This window comes from Lolium rigidum, chromosome 7 (assembly GCF_022539505.1).
Source record: "Lolium rigidum isolate FL_2022 chromosome 7, APGP_CSIRO_Lrig_0.1, whole genome shotgun sequence".
NCBI classification, from domain to species: domain Eukaryota; kingdom Viridiplantae; phylum Streptophyta; class Magnoliopsida; order Poales; family Poaceae; genus Lolium; species Lolium rigidum.
In genome coordinates, this window is record NC_061514.1 from 310,260,762 (window position 1) to 310,273,100 (window position 12,339).

At 46.8% G+C, this 12,339-nt stretch overlaps 1 long non-coding RNA gene across 1 annotated transcript; it reads right to left on the reverse strand.

The window, feature by feature from the left end:
- Nucleotides 1-6,399: 6,399 nt before the first annotated feature.
- On the reverse strand, nucleotides 6,400-7,438 carry LOC124669397. Its single transcript, XR_006992180.1, has 2 exons — nucleotides 7,026-7,438; nucleotides 6,400-6,738 (listed from the first exon to the last, which is right to left on the reverse strand). It is a non-coding gene; the product is annotated as an uncharacterized LOC124669397 (long non-coding RNA).
- Nucleotides 7,439-12,339: the final 4,901 nt, after the last annotated feature.

Consider the following 12,339-nt stretch of genomic DNA (forward strand, 5'->3'; position numbering starts at 1 on the left):
CTAAGTCACAGAGGATGTGTCTCATGGCCGGTTCCGACGACGTCGCGTTCATGTACGGCTAGCTCAACCGCCAATGCGGCTGCCGACCTGAGTGACCGAGTCTCGCGGGTTGATGATTCATCAAGGCAAGATGAGGATGTATGAGTAGAGGAACATACGGTTATGCACCATGATTTATTTTCAGGTCGTGTTTGGACAAGTACATGGACACACACCCGCAAAAAAGCCATGGATCGTAGCCAGATTGATGTTGCAAAACACGTCTGATTGTTTTCTGGTAAGATGCAAACATACACGGCTTCACCTCCTGATTGATTTTCTTGGCTTAAACCAAATATGTGGATTCAGTCTAAAGATACGTGGCAAAATCATTCATCCTCGCGTTTTCGCCGGCGCCGACAACAAGCTTTGTCTAACAACCGTCGCAGGCATGGTATCATCAACCTCTCGACGCTGCGTCGTTTAGGATGAAATACAAGAAGCCAATATGGGACCAATCAACTATGATTGGTTATGTACACATATCATCAGCTGGAGAAACAATTAAAATAGGTAATCACGTCTTATACCGTGCTAACATCTGCAATGACACATGGCAGAAGTTATCAATGCTTAAATACAGCTCTGTTCTTCCAACAAACAATGGATATGGATTCATGAATTTGTCAGTTCTATCGATCACCTCAACGATTTACCTGACGGTGTGCCGCATGCCATGAGACATACCCAGACGAGCCGCCTTCAGTATACCTGGAGTAGGATGTTCGTATTAGTATGTATTCTAGCCTTCCAAGACCGCCACTGTTGACTTGTTGTGCGTGTTGCGTCGCGGTTGTCGACCTCCTGCTGGTTGGCTTTGTGTCGACACCTTCACCACATATCGGCGCGCGTGTGAGTTGGTAAGACGACTCGAATGGTGGTGCTATAGCCGTATCAAGGCAACACCGACCAGGTCGTGTATGTGGAAGGGGGTTGATGTAGGTCCCATAGCTAGACTGCACGCGGGGTAATTCTAGGAAAGGAAGAAGGTAGGCGCCAGTGAAGGAAATAAATGTGACTTTGATTTGCCGAAGTTTCAACAAGATGCCAACAATGAAAGACGAGGGAAAAATAATTGGTATTTTTCGTTATATGAATAGAAACATTTGTCTAAGATTGTTTGATGGATTTGTTTAATTTATTTTAATTCCGTAGCAACGCACGGGCAAATGTCCTAGTACCTAATAATAATAAAGGGAGAAGCGTTTCCGTGGTTCGGTCCGTTTTTGTCCGTCAATCTCAACCAAAATTTTCGTCCGTCGTTTAGACTCCACGCGCCATACGTTCTCGGATGATCGAGCTTGTCGGGCTGGAGACCGCGCGCACCACCACCAACCCGCTCTGCCGTACCCTCAAGTCCCCGTCCATGGACCCCAATTGACTCATGCGAGGCTGTGCTGATCACTGCTGCTATGTATCGTTGTGCGGCCGGTGGAGTCCAGTAGAAATTCATATGCACGAGAAGTTCACATCTGGTCTCGTGCTCGGCAACGGTTATGAAGTTCAGGATTGTACTCCGAGCAAGAGCTTTGTACGGTGCACTCGTGTTCGCTAAAAAGCATTAGCTTCATGAGATTCAGCTGAAAGTGGTGAGATAGTTGTTCATGAATTGCCTTGCCTCTCTGTTTATACCTTTGCAGGAACTTAAATAAATCAAGATGATTGCAGTAGTTTATTTGTTGTGAACGTGAGATATATCACTGCATCTGCATCTGGTAATCTCTCAGTTTGGCTTCGGTTGTTTCATGCAGGTTTTTTTGTGACGATCTGAATTTCTGTAGTGATGTTCAAGTAATCAAGTCCAATGATATTCAATGCAAACAAGAAAGCTCCAGCCAGAATCATCCATGGGATCCGTGAACTAGGCCGCTGCCAGATTCTATAAGCATTAAGGTCATGCCAGATTCATCTGATTTCGGAAGCGTCTTGAGGCTGACGACGAGGTGGATTCTGCTCCCCACGGAAGAGTAGGCGATGCGCATGGGCAGGCCGATGACGAGGTGGATTCTTCTCCCCGCGAAAGAGTGGGCGATGCGCATGGGCAGGTCGACGGCTCCTAGAATGTGCACGGCGGCGATAGGCCTCAAAGCTTGCTTGCTTCTACTTCCTATGGGTAATTGAGTGTTACATGTGCGCTGTATGTGCACGGCGGCGATAGGCCTCGTCGGACGACACAAGGCCACACAGTCCGTCGACCGGCGGCGGCGCTGTGGGGAAACGGGAATTACAGACGTCTTGAATAAGGTTCACGTTTGCGATGGGCTGAACACTTCGGACAGCTTGCCTTCGAGCTCGTCTATCAAGTGCTCGATCTGGTCGCAGGGACAGTCGATCAGGCCGTGGTGGAGCTCTGTCCGATAGCGGGGCGCTGATGTGGCGGCGAAGAAACTCATTCTGGTCGTTGGGACTCTCAATCTCGCGCACTTGAGCCAGCATTCTGAGATGCAGTTTACGGATATTTATATGCATGTGTTCTTGCTTGCACAAAATTGATCGAAAAGGGAGAATATGGTCAGGCCTTAGATTTGTGTCACCACATGTCAATGATTGAAGCAGTCTCTAACTTGATAGGCAAAAAGACCCCGAGGGAGGCAAACACCTTCTTAAAGTGTGATGAGGTGGCAATGGAGACACATGGTGCCGCACACGATGTATTATATGGGCTGGTTAAATTGAAGCGGCGGGTTATGTCTCAGCCAGGTAGATTTTCTCCCCCGATGCAACACACGGGCATGTTTACTAGTCATGCTTATGTGTCATTAAACTGGTAGCTATTGGCAGGCATAGAGCCAACATGTAATATAATGAGCAAAATATTCACTCTCTTTTCCCTTCAGTTGTAGATTTGTTTCTCCATGGAAAATCCATGTGATCTTACTTGTGTGATGTTTGTTCCCCCCCCCTATGCTTCCCATTTTCTTAAGAGCTACTGATTACACTACGATTTTTTCAACCATTTGGAGGAAATGTGCAAATGATATACCGTTGGATAGATAATGAAAAACCGCAACTTTTTCATGTTCACAACTTTCACAGATTCAGCATGGTTTAAATTTAATTTTGAAAATACGAAAATGCTTCTATATGGCCAGAAAATGAACTTTGAGCTTGATTTTCGAATCACTTATCGGAAATGTACAAATGATATACCGTTGGATAGATAATGAAATTACGCAACTTTTTCATGTTTTACGTTTTTCCAAAATCCTAACAGTTTTTGAACAATTTTGAAAATACCGAAATTCGGACGTACTTAAAAACGAGCGGACGGTAATTTGGATGATTTGTTTCAACCGTTTGTCGGAATGATGCAAATAATATGGCGTTGGAAAGCTATGAACTAGGCACAACTTTATTGTTCCAATTGTTTTCTCTGATTCCTTACAGTTTAAAAGAACAACTTGAATTACTGTCCGCCCGTTTTATGTGACGGGCACCGAATGATTTTGCCCGCGATTTCCATCCGGTATATTGAAACAATGCAAATTATATACGGTTGGAAAGGTGTCGAAAGGGCGCATCTTTTTCGTATCTACCATTTTTGCGAAATCCAAACGGTTTAAAAGTAATTTTAGAAGTTTTGAAATCATGTTTCCGAGTATAATTTGCGAGATAATGACTCGAATTCGATGGATTAGATCCATTTATTTGTTGTGAAATGTTGTAGGTAATGAAATTAGACTCATACTCTATCATATAAAGCTTTGGGTGGCAATGGTTGAGTTGGTTAGTGAACAAAACAATGACATTTTCACAATAGATTTCCGCCTCGCAAAAAACAGAGCATTGAACTTCCGCCGACATGAGCTTATACTGCTCGGGCAATGTGGTTGTACTTCTTGATGTTGTTTCACGAAGCTGTTCACAAAAACTAATAAATTTTACTGAACACTGTCTACTTCCCGTAGTTACCGCTTGTACTTCCTGCAGTCGCCGATTGTACTTCTCGGAATCACAGATTGTACTTCCCGCGGATGAGGATTTTATTTTTATTTTTTGTGCATTAGGATTTTGTCGGTTTTTTGTACTTCCTATATTAAGTGGGTGTACTTCTTGTGTCGAACGATTGTACTTCTTAGCTTTAAGTCTTTGTACGTCTTCGTGGATGATGAGATTATTTTGTATATTTGGATTTTTATCGGCTTTCTTGTAGTTCCTAAATAAGTGGTTGTACTGCATGTGTTGAATGGTTGTACTTCTAATCATCGAGTATTCGAACTTCCTCGCGGATGATGGGATTATTTTGTTTTTTTTGCATTTAGATCTTGTCGGGTTTTTTACTTACTATGTTAAGTGGTTGTACTACTCGTGTTGAATGGTAGTAATTCTCAGCGTCAAGTATTTGAACTCCCACGCGGATGATAGGATTTTTTCTACATTAAATTTTTGCAATAGATTTCCGCCCCGCAAGAACAGAGCGTTGAACTTCCCTCGACATGAGCTTATACTTCCCGAGCAATACAGTTGTACTTCTCGGTACGGTTTCACAAAACTGTTCATAAAAACCGATATAATTTTAGTTGAGCATTTTGTACTTCCAGTAGTTAGTGCTTGTACTTTCTATAGTCTACGGTTGTACTTCTCGGAATCACGGCTTGCACTTCCCGCGGATGACTGGACTTTTTTGTTTTTTGTATATTTCGATTTTGTCAGTTTTCTTGTACTTCCTATATTAAGTGGGTTTACTGCTTGTGTCGAATGGATGTACTTCTCAGCTTTAAGTATTTAAACTTCCTCGCAGATGATGAGATTATTTTGTTTTCTTGTACATTTGGAGTTTATCGGTTTTCTCGTACTTCCTACAATAAGTGGTTGTATTGCTTGTGTCGAATGGTCTTACATCTCATTGTCCAGTATTTGAACTTCCTCGCGTATGATGGGATTTTTTTGTTTTTTCTACGTTAGGATTTTGTCGGTTTGCTTGTACTTCCTGTAATAAGTGGTTGTACTGCCCGTGTTGAATGATTTTACTTCTCATCGTCAAGTATTTGAACTTCATCGCGGATCATAGGGTTATTTTGGTTTTTCTACATTTGGATTTTGTCGATTTTGTTGTACTTCCTATAATAAGTGGATCTTGTCGACAAGGGACACGTGGAAAAGGGGTACCGGGACGCGGGCTAGGGCCGCCGAGGCGCGGGTTGATGCCGCGTTGTTCAGGGGCGGCCCCATAAGGGTAGAGGCCATCGGTTCGCTGGAAGTACAAATGCAACCGGTGATGCACATCTCATCGCTGGCCTCCCTAAAGCTCGTTGCCGCCCTCTAACAAATCTTTGTCGTGCCGCACGCCAGCCTCGTGCAGCATGTCGCCGGCCTCCCCGCAGCTCGTTGTCGCCCTCTAGCAGATCATCGCTAGCCTTGTGCAGCCCGACGATGGCCTCCCCACTGCTCCTTCATGCCCTTGTGCAGCATGTCGCCTGCCTCACGCTCGTTGTCGACCTCTATAAGATCGTCGCCAGCCTCGCACAGCTCGTCGCCGGCCTCCCCTCAGCTCGTTGTCGCCCTCCATCATATCGCTGCCAGCCTCTCGCAGCATGCCGCTGAACTCGCGCTTGTCCACTTGGTCAAGTAACATTGAATTGTCCAGACCAGAGTGTCTTCTACACAAAAATACATATAGAAAATCAGCGGTGTAATTTAAGACCAGATCATAAATTCTCCATATAAAGTAAAGGAAGTACTTCTCAAAGAAATCAAACATGATCAGATTATAATGTTCAACGCAGAAAAAAAAGATTACTATGAATTTTAGAATTCATAGTACTCCATGTGATGCACATATCATTTTTTCCTTTCACTTTTAGAATTTTCCAAAGCAACATGCCTACCTTGGATTGAATGTGTGTGCACTGCCCAGCACTATACATTTTATGTATACTTACGCAATTGAAGAATTGTATGTCCGAAAATTATTTAATTGAACTTCCTTGTACGTTTTCACATCCTACAAAAACGATATTCCAGAGCTGGCCCTTTGCTTGTTCAGCATAAGTTAAAAAAAATAAGCAGGTTGGCGCAAAAAATAAGCAGGTTGGCATTTCCGACTTGTTAGATCATCAAGACTCAAACGTTCTCCAGATTTGATGTGCCTCCGTGCAGGTCTCAGCACTTCCAATGCTTTTTAACCATATTGTATCGCGTGTTTAGCTAATCTTTGAACGCAACCAGAGAAAGATAGAATGTTTCTTAGGAATAATATGTAGCCGGATGAATTCAGCTGCCTCCGAAGCAGTTCCACTGAAAGTATATAGTAGAAGTATGGCGTCCTGGCAACTGAGGCAACGGCAGTCATTGCCTGTGATGGGTAACAGATGCAAGATTGCGAAGCAGATCAGCAAGCTCCATGTTGACCACACACGATTTTTATTTTTACTGTCTCCTACCTTTAAGTAACAAACATACGTTTTTTATATGTCTTCTCTGTTTCTCAGAACTAGCGCTACAGCTACAGCGCTACAAGCAAGTCAGAACATAGCAAATCCGAGTAGTAGCAGAAGCTTTGTTTTTGCTCCATGTTATAGCAGCAGGCGGTGGAACTTCAGGCTGCTCGTGGTTCAGCAAAACTTTACGCGCGCAGCAACCTCGTGCATCCTCCTGCTGGCTCCGCACTCCAGCAGCCAGAGGCCATCCTCCGGCTTGCTCGCCGGCGTGGACCAGTGCCTTGGCTTCCAACAGCCGGCCGCTGTGACATGTCAAGCTCTGCGGTATCACGGGGAAGCTCAGATCAACAATTCTCAGAAGTATAACACTATATCACAGCAAGTTCAGATAAAAAGGATTTCATAAGTGCATATATAATATAAAAGAAGCTACCTAATAATCAAACGAAGTACAGAACCATGTTCATCAAAAATATAGAGCGATGTTGGTCAGAAGTTCAGGTCGATGCGGAGTCGATGCGGATATGAACAGAGCTAACATGAAAAATAAAGGAAAGAGAACCACGGTTGGGCTTCTTGTCGTTCCAGGACATGGGATTCAGTAACCGAGCTGTTCTGCTCGTGCAGCACCAGGAAAGATGCATCAGCAGACGGCTGGCTTCCGGAGAGGGGCGGAACGGGAGATCACAGCCGCGGGGTGGCGCTCAACAACCAGGAAGTGTCAATTGTTTGCCAAATAAATGACTTACTGCAACGATGATGTGCTTGTTCTGCCAAGAAGTAAGCAGCTGAACTTATTTCCTCAAAACTGCAGCTACAGCAGCTTTGCAAAGAACATAACATGGTAGCTTCCAGTGGATGAACGAATTCAGAGCGGACTGTGGCGGTAGCTTCACGGCGGCAGCGGGGATCTTCCACGACGCAGGGGACCGGTGACCAGTGATCCTATACTGCACGAGGACATGAAGAAGGGGGGTCAACCAACCCGACCGGCGGCGCCAAGAACCCCAGCCACCGGAGCCAGGGGAGACCTGCGGAGTGCCGACGGAGGAGCCACCGGAGGCCATCCCGACCGGAGGCCTGTCCCGTCCGGACTTGGTCCGGCGACGCACGGGTGACCGCGGCGGCGGAGGGATCCCGGATAGGCGTTGGGAGGATACAAGGCCATCGACGAACACGGAATCGGTGCGCGGCGCCGGCGCATCGGGGACTGCGCGGCGGCGCATCGGTGCCTGCGCGGCGGCGACGCATCGGTGCCTGCGCGGCGCTGTGGGAAGTTGCTGGCGGGCGGGCTACAAAGCGGCGAGGATGGGCATGCCTGTGCTCTCCGCGCTTGCTGGGGGAGGAGACGGCGGCGGTTGCAGAGGTCGGGGGAGGCGGCGCCGCCGCGGTCGAGCTGGAGGCGAGGGTCGCCGGTGCGGCGTTGGATGTGGGGAACCGCGAAGAAGGCGGGGAACTGGGCTGGTGGTGGGGTTGCCGCGGCGGCGGCGGCGCCAGCTGCCCTGCGGGGAATCGGAGGAAGGGGTCGTGCGGGAGGTTAGGGATGGCCGGATGGGGAACTAGTGGGGCGGGCAGGTTAGTCGGTTTTTCCTCGCGCTCCCCTTATAGGGCCAGTCGGTGCTCAGAATAATATTCTGAGCACCGGTTGCAAAATAGTTCAACCCTTTATATATATATATATATATATATATATATATATATATATATATATATATATATATATATATATATATATATCTATACCTAATAATAAAGGGAGAAGCGTTTCCGTGGTTCGGTCCGTTTTTGTCCGTCAATCTCAACCAAAATTTTCGTCCGTCGTTTAGACTCCACGCGCCATACTTTCTCGGATGATCGAGCTTGTCGGGCTGGAGACCGCGCGCACCACCACCAACCCGCTCTGCCGTACCCTCAAGTCCCCGTCCATGGACCCCAATTGACTCATGCGAGGCTGTGCTGATCACTGCTGCTATGTATCGTTGTGCGGCCGGTGGAGTCCAGTAGAAATTCATATGCACGAGAAGTTCACATCTGGTCTCGTGCTCGGCAACGGTTATGAAGTTCAGGATTGTACTCCGAGCAAGAGCTTTGTACGGTGCACTCGTGTTCGCTAAAAGCATTAGCTTCATGAGATTCAGCTGAAAGTGGTGAGATAGTTGTTCATGAATTGCCTTGCCTCTCTGTTTATACCTTTGCAGGAACTTAAATAAATCAAGATGATTGCAGTAGTTTATTTGTTGTGAACGTGAGATATATCACCGCATCTGCATCCGGTAATCTCTCGCTTGGCTTCGGTTGTTTCATGCAGGTTTTTTTGTGACGATCTGAATTTCTGTAGTGATGTTCAAGTAATCAAGTCCAATGATATTCAATGCAAACAAGAAAGCTCCAGCCAGAATCATCCATGGGATCCGTGAACTAGGCCGCTGCCAGATTCTATAAGCATTAAGGTCATGCCAGATTCATCTGATTTCGGAAGCGTCTTGAGGCTGACGACGAGGTGGATTCTGCTCCCCACGGAAGAGTAGGCGATGCGCATGGGCAGGCCGATGACGAGGTGGATTCTTCTCCCCGCGAAAGAGTGGGCGATGCGCATGGGCAGGTCGACGGCTCCTAGAATGTGCACGGCGGCGATAGACCTCAAAGCTTGCTTGCTTCTACTTCCTATGGGTAATTGAGTGTTACATGTGCGCTGTATGTGCACGGCGGCGATAGGCCTCGTCGGACGACACAAGGCCACACAGTCCGTCGACCGGCGGCGGCGCTGTGGGGAAACGGGAATTACGGACGTCTTGAATAAGGTTCACGTTTGCGATGGGCTGAACACTTCGGACAGCTTGCCTTCGAGCTCGTCTATCAAGTGCTCGATCTGGTCGCAGGGACAGTCGATCAGGCCGTGGTGGAGCTCTGTCCGATAGCGGGGCGCTGATGTGGCGGCGAAGAAACTCATTCTGGTCGTTGGGACTCTCAATCTCGCGCACTTGAGCCAGCATTCTGAGATGCAGTTTACGGATATTTATATGCATGTGTTCTTGCTTGCACAAAATTGATCGAAAAGGGAGAATATGGTCAGGCCTTAGATTTGTGTCACCACATGTCAATGATTGAAGCAGTCTCTAACTTGATAGGCAAAAAGACCCCGAGGGAGGCAAACACCTTCTTAAAGTGTGATGAGGTGGCAATGGAGACACATGGTGCCGCACACGATGTATTATATGGGCTGGTTAAATTGAAGCGGCGGGTTATGTCTCAGCCAGGTAGATTTTCTCCCCCGATGCAACACACGGGCATGTTTACTAGTCATGCTTATGTGTCATTAAACTGGTAGCTATTGGCAGGCATAGAGCCAACATGTAATATAATGAGCAAAATATTCACTCTCTTTTCCCTTCAGTTGTAGATTTGTTTCTCCATGGCAAATCCATGTGATCTTACTTGTGTGATGTTTGTTCCCCCCCCCCCCTATGTTCGATTTATGCCTTCCCCCTAATGTGTTGATTAATGTAGAAGAGTTATTGGGGATTGCACAGCACCAATAGGACCGGCTGCTCATATATATATATATATATATATATATATATATATATATATATATATATATATATATATATATATATATATATATATATATATATATATATATATATATATATATATATATATATATATATATATATATATATATATATATATATATATATATATATGGTCGCACTATTCCGAAACCGATGCTCAGAATATTATTCTGAGCACCACGGCCATATATAGGACGTGCGACCGAGCCAAAAGAAACGAAAGGAAACTCGTGCGACCCAGCCAAAAGAAAAAGAAAGGAAACTACTCCTACCACTTTCTTCCAGGCCGAATCGCACGATCCCCTCCCCAACTCCCGCATCCGCCCCCGTCGCCGGCCAGCCCGACCGCAGCCGCCCCTCCTCCGGCGGCGAGCCCCTCCGCCGCCGCCCCTCCTCCGCCGGCGAGCCCCTCCGCCGCCGCCCCTCCCCAACCTTTCGCGCCCCTGCGCGCTAGGCCTCCCTCGATCCCCTCGACCACCACGCATCCATCAAGCACCACCGGCACCTACCGTGCCCCAGGCAACCGCCACCACCGCTTCCCCCGCACCCGGCAACCGACACCACCGCCTGCCCCGGTTTCGGCAACCGTCGCCTCCCCCGCATCCAGTAACCGATGCCGACTCTGTGCTGCTCCTTGCCGCTTATCCGGGATCCCTCCGCCGCCGCGGTCACCTGCGCGTCGCCGGACCAATTCCCCATCGCCGACGCGGTACCCTGCTCCCACCTGCTGTTGGCGCTCCTGAGGTGCCTGGTCGACTGGGGCTGGCAACTTCCTTCGCGGGCGCGCCGCCTCCAAGCAGAGCCTTACTGCCGGCGCTTGTCGCCCCTGGACTTGCGAGTCCCGCCGCATCGCGTGTCCCCCGTGCCTCGCTCCAAAGTCGCAGGTCCCATGGGGCTCCCGCGGCCGGTGCATGGCCGTTGCATCTCCGGCTGCAGGCCTGCCAGTCCGTCGCTGCTGAGCTTCCTTGCCCCGGGGCTTGTACTTATTTTGCAACTGCGCTTGTACTTGCGTGACTTACGAACTGCTTACGAACTACTGCTGCTTAGTGATTTTTTTATAGTTCCACGTCTTTACAGAAATACATGATTGAAATAAACATTTACGAGTATCTCTCTTCTTGCATATGCTGTGTTTGTCATCTCTGTTAGTTAAACATGTATTGAAGTTCAGCTAGTGGATATTGGTAAATCGCTATTCGATGACACGTTTAACTGTATTTACTTTAACCTGTAATATTTTAGTGCAGGAGACTCACATCAGCATCAGCAGCCTCTGCTTAACTGTCGCCGCACGTACATCTGAACCATTTCAGCTCCATGTAAGGACTCCGTTGATCTATAGTTTTAGTCCCCAAGTTCAGTTCATCTTGCGTGAAGTTCACCTTATTTGCTGGAGTTTGCCTCGTAAATTTTGCTGTGAAGTTAAGGTCATTCGTCCGTGAAGCAGCAGCAGCTTGTAGCAGTAGCAATTTTATTTTTCCTACAAGAATAGACTGTGTTCGGAAGTACAGAAGTATTGAGGAAAAAAGTGCAGGTCAAGATAAATATCTAGATGCATTCACTGGTTGTTCTGCTGCTAGGGCCTCTTCCAGCAGCATCCCACGACGTTCTTCTGCTACGACCTCTTCCGGCAGCAGCTCCTCCCTGATTGCTTGGAGGACGCCGGTGTCGGAGATAACCAAGATGCAAGGCCACCGTGAGCTCCGCTTGGATGTACTAGTTATCGAGCTGACCATGGATCTCCGTCCATCCGCATCCCTCAAGCACGGCCAGCACGCACATGAATATTCTGCTCCTGCTGCTAGAGTTTTGTTCTTGGATGGTTTGTATTTGTGTGCAAAAAACAGTGGAGAGAATAAGGATTAGCACGTGGGTGGTGGAAATGATTTCACGAGTATTACCTTTAATCAATTGCCATTTGATATTGGAGATATACTGCATTTTCTAAACGATGCATAGACTATGCGCATTTGTTCATATTCTTGTCTAATCATGTTCATTTATCCTGAAGCTAATTATCAATTATTCTTGTCTAATAATGTTCATTTATCCTGAAGCTAATTATCAATGGAAGTACATTTAGTTTCATCTTCAGAAGTGTATCATTGCGACATTCGAGAAGTTTAGAAGAAAAAAAAACAGTCACAGTTGGGAAGTACAAATAAGTGAAAAAACATAAAGAAGTTCAATTGGTAAATATGAGATGGTTACCTATCTATTATCTATTATATTATTAAAACAACAAACAACGAACGACATATATTAGCTAGGAATAATGAAACCAATAGCACCGATGATGATTATCTTCTTGCCCCCCCCCCCCGTCTTAATGGTGTATATGAATC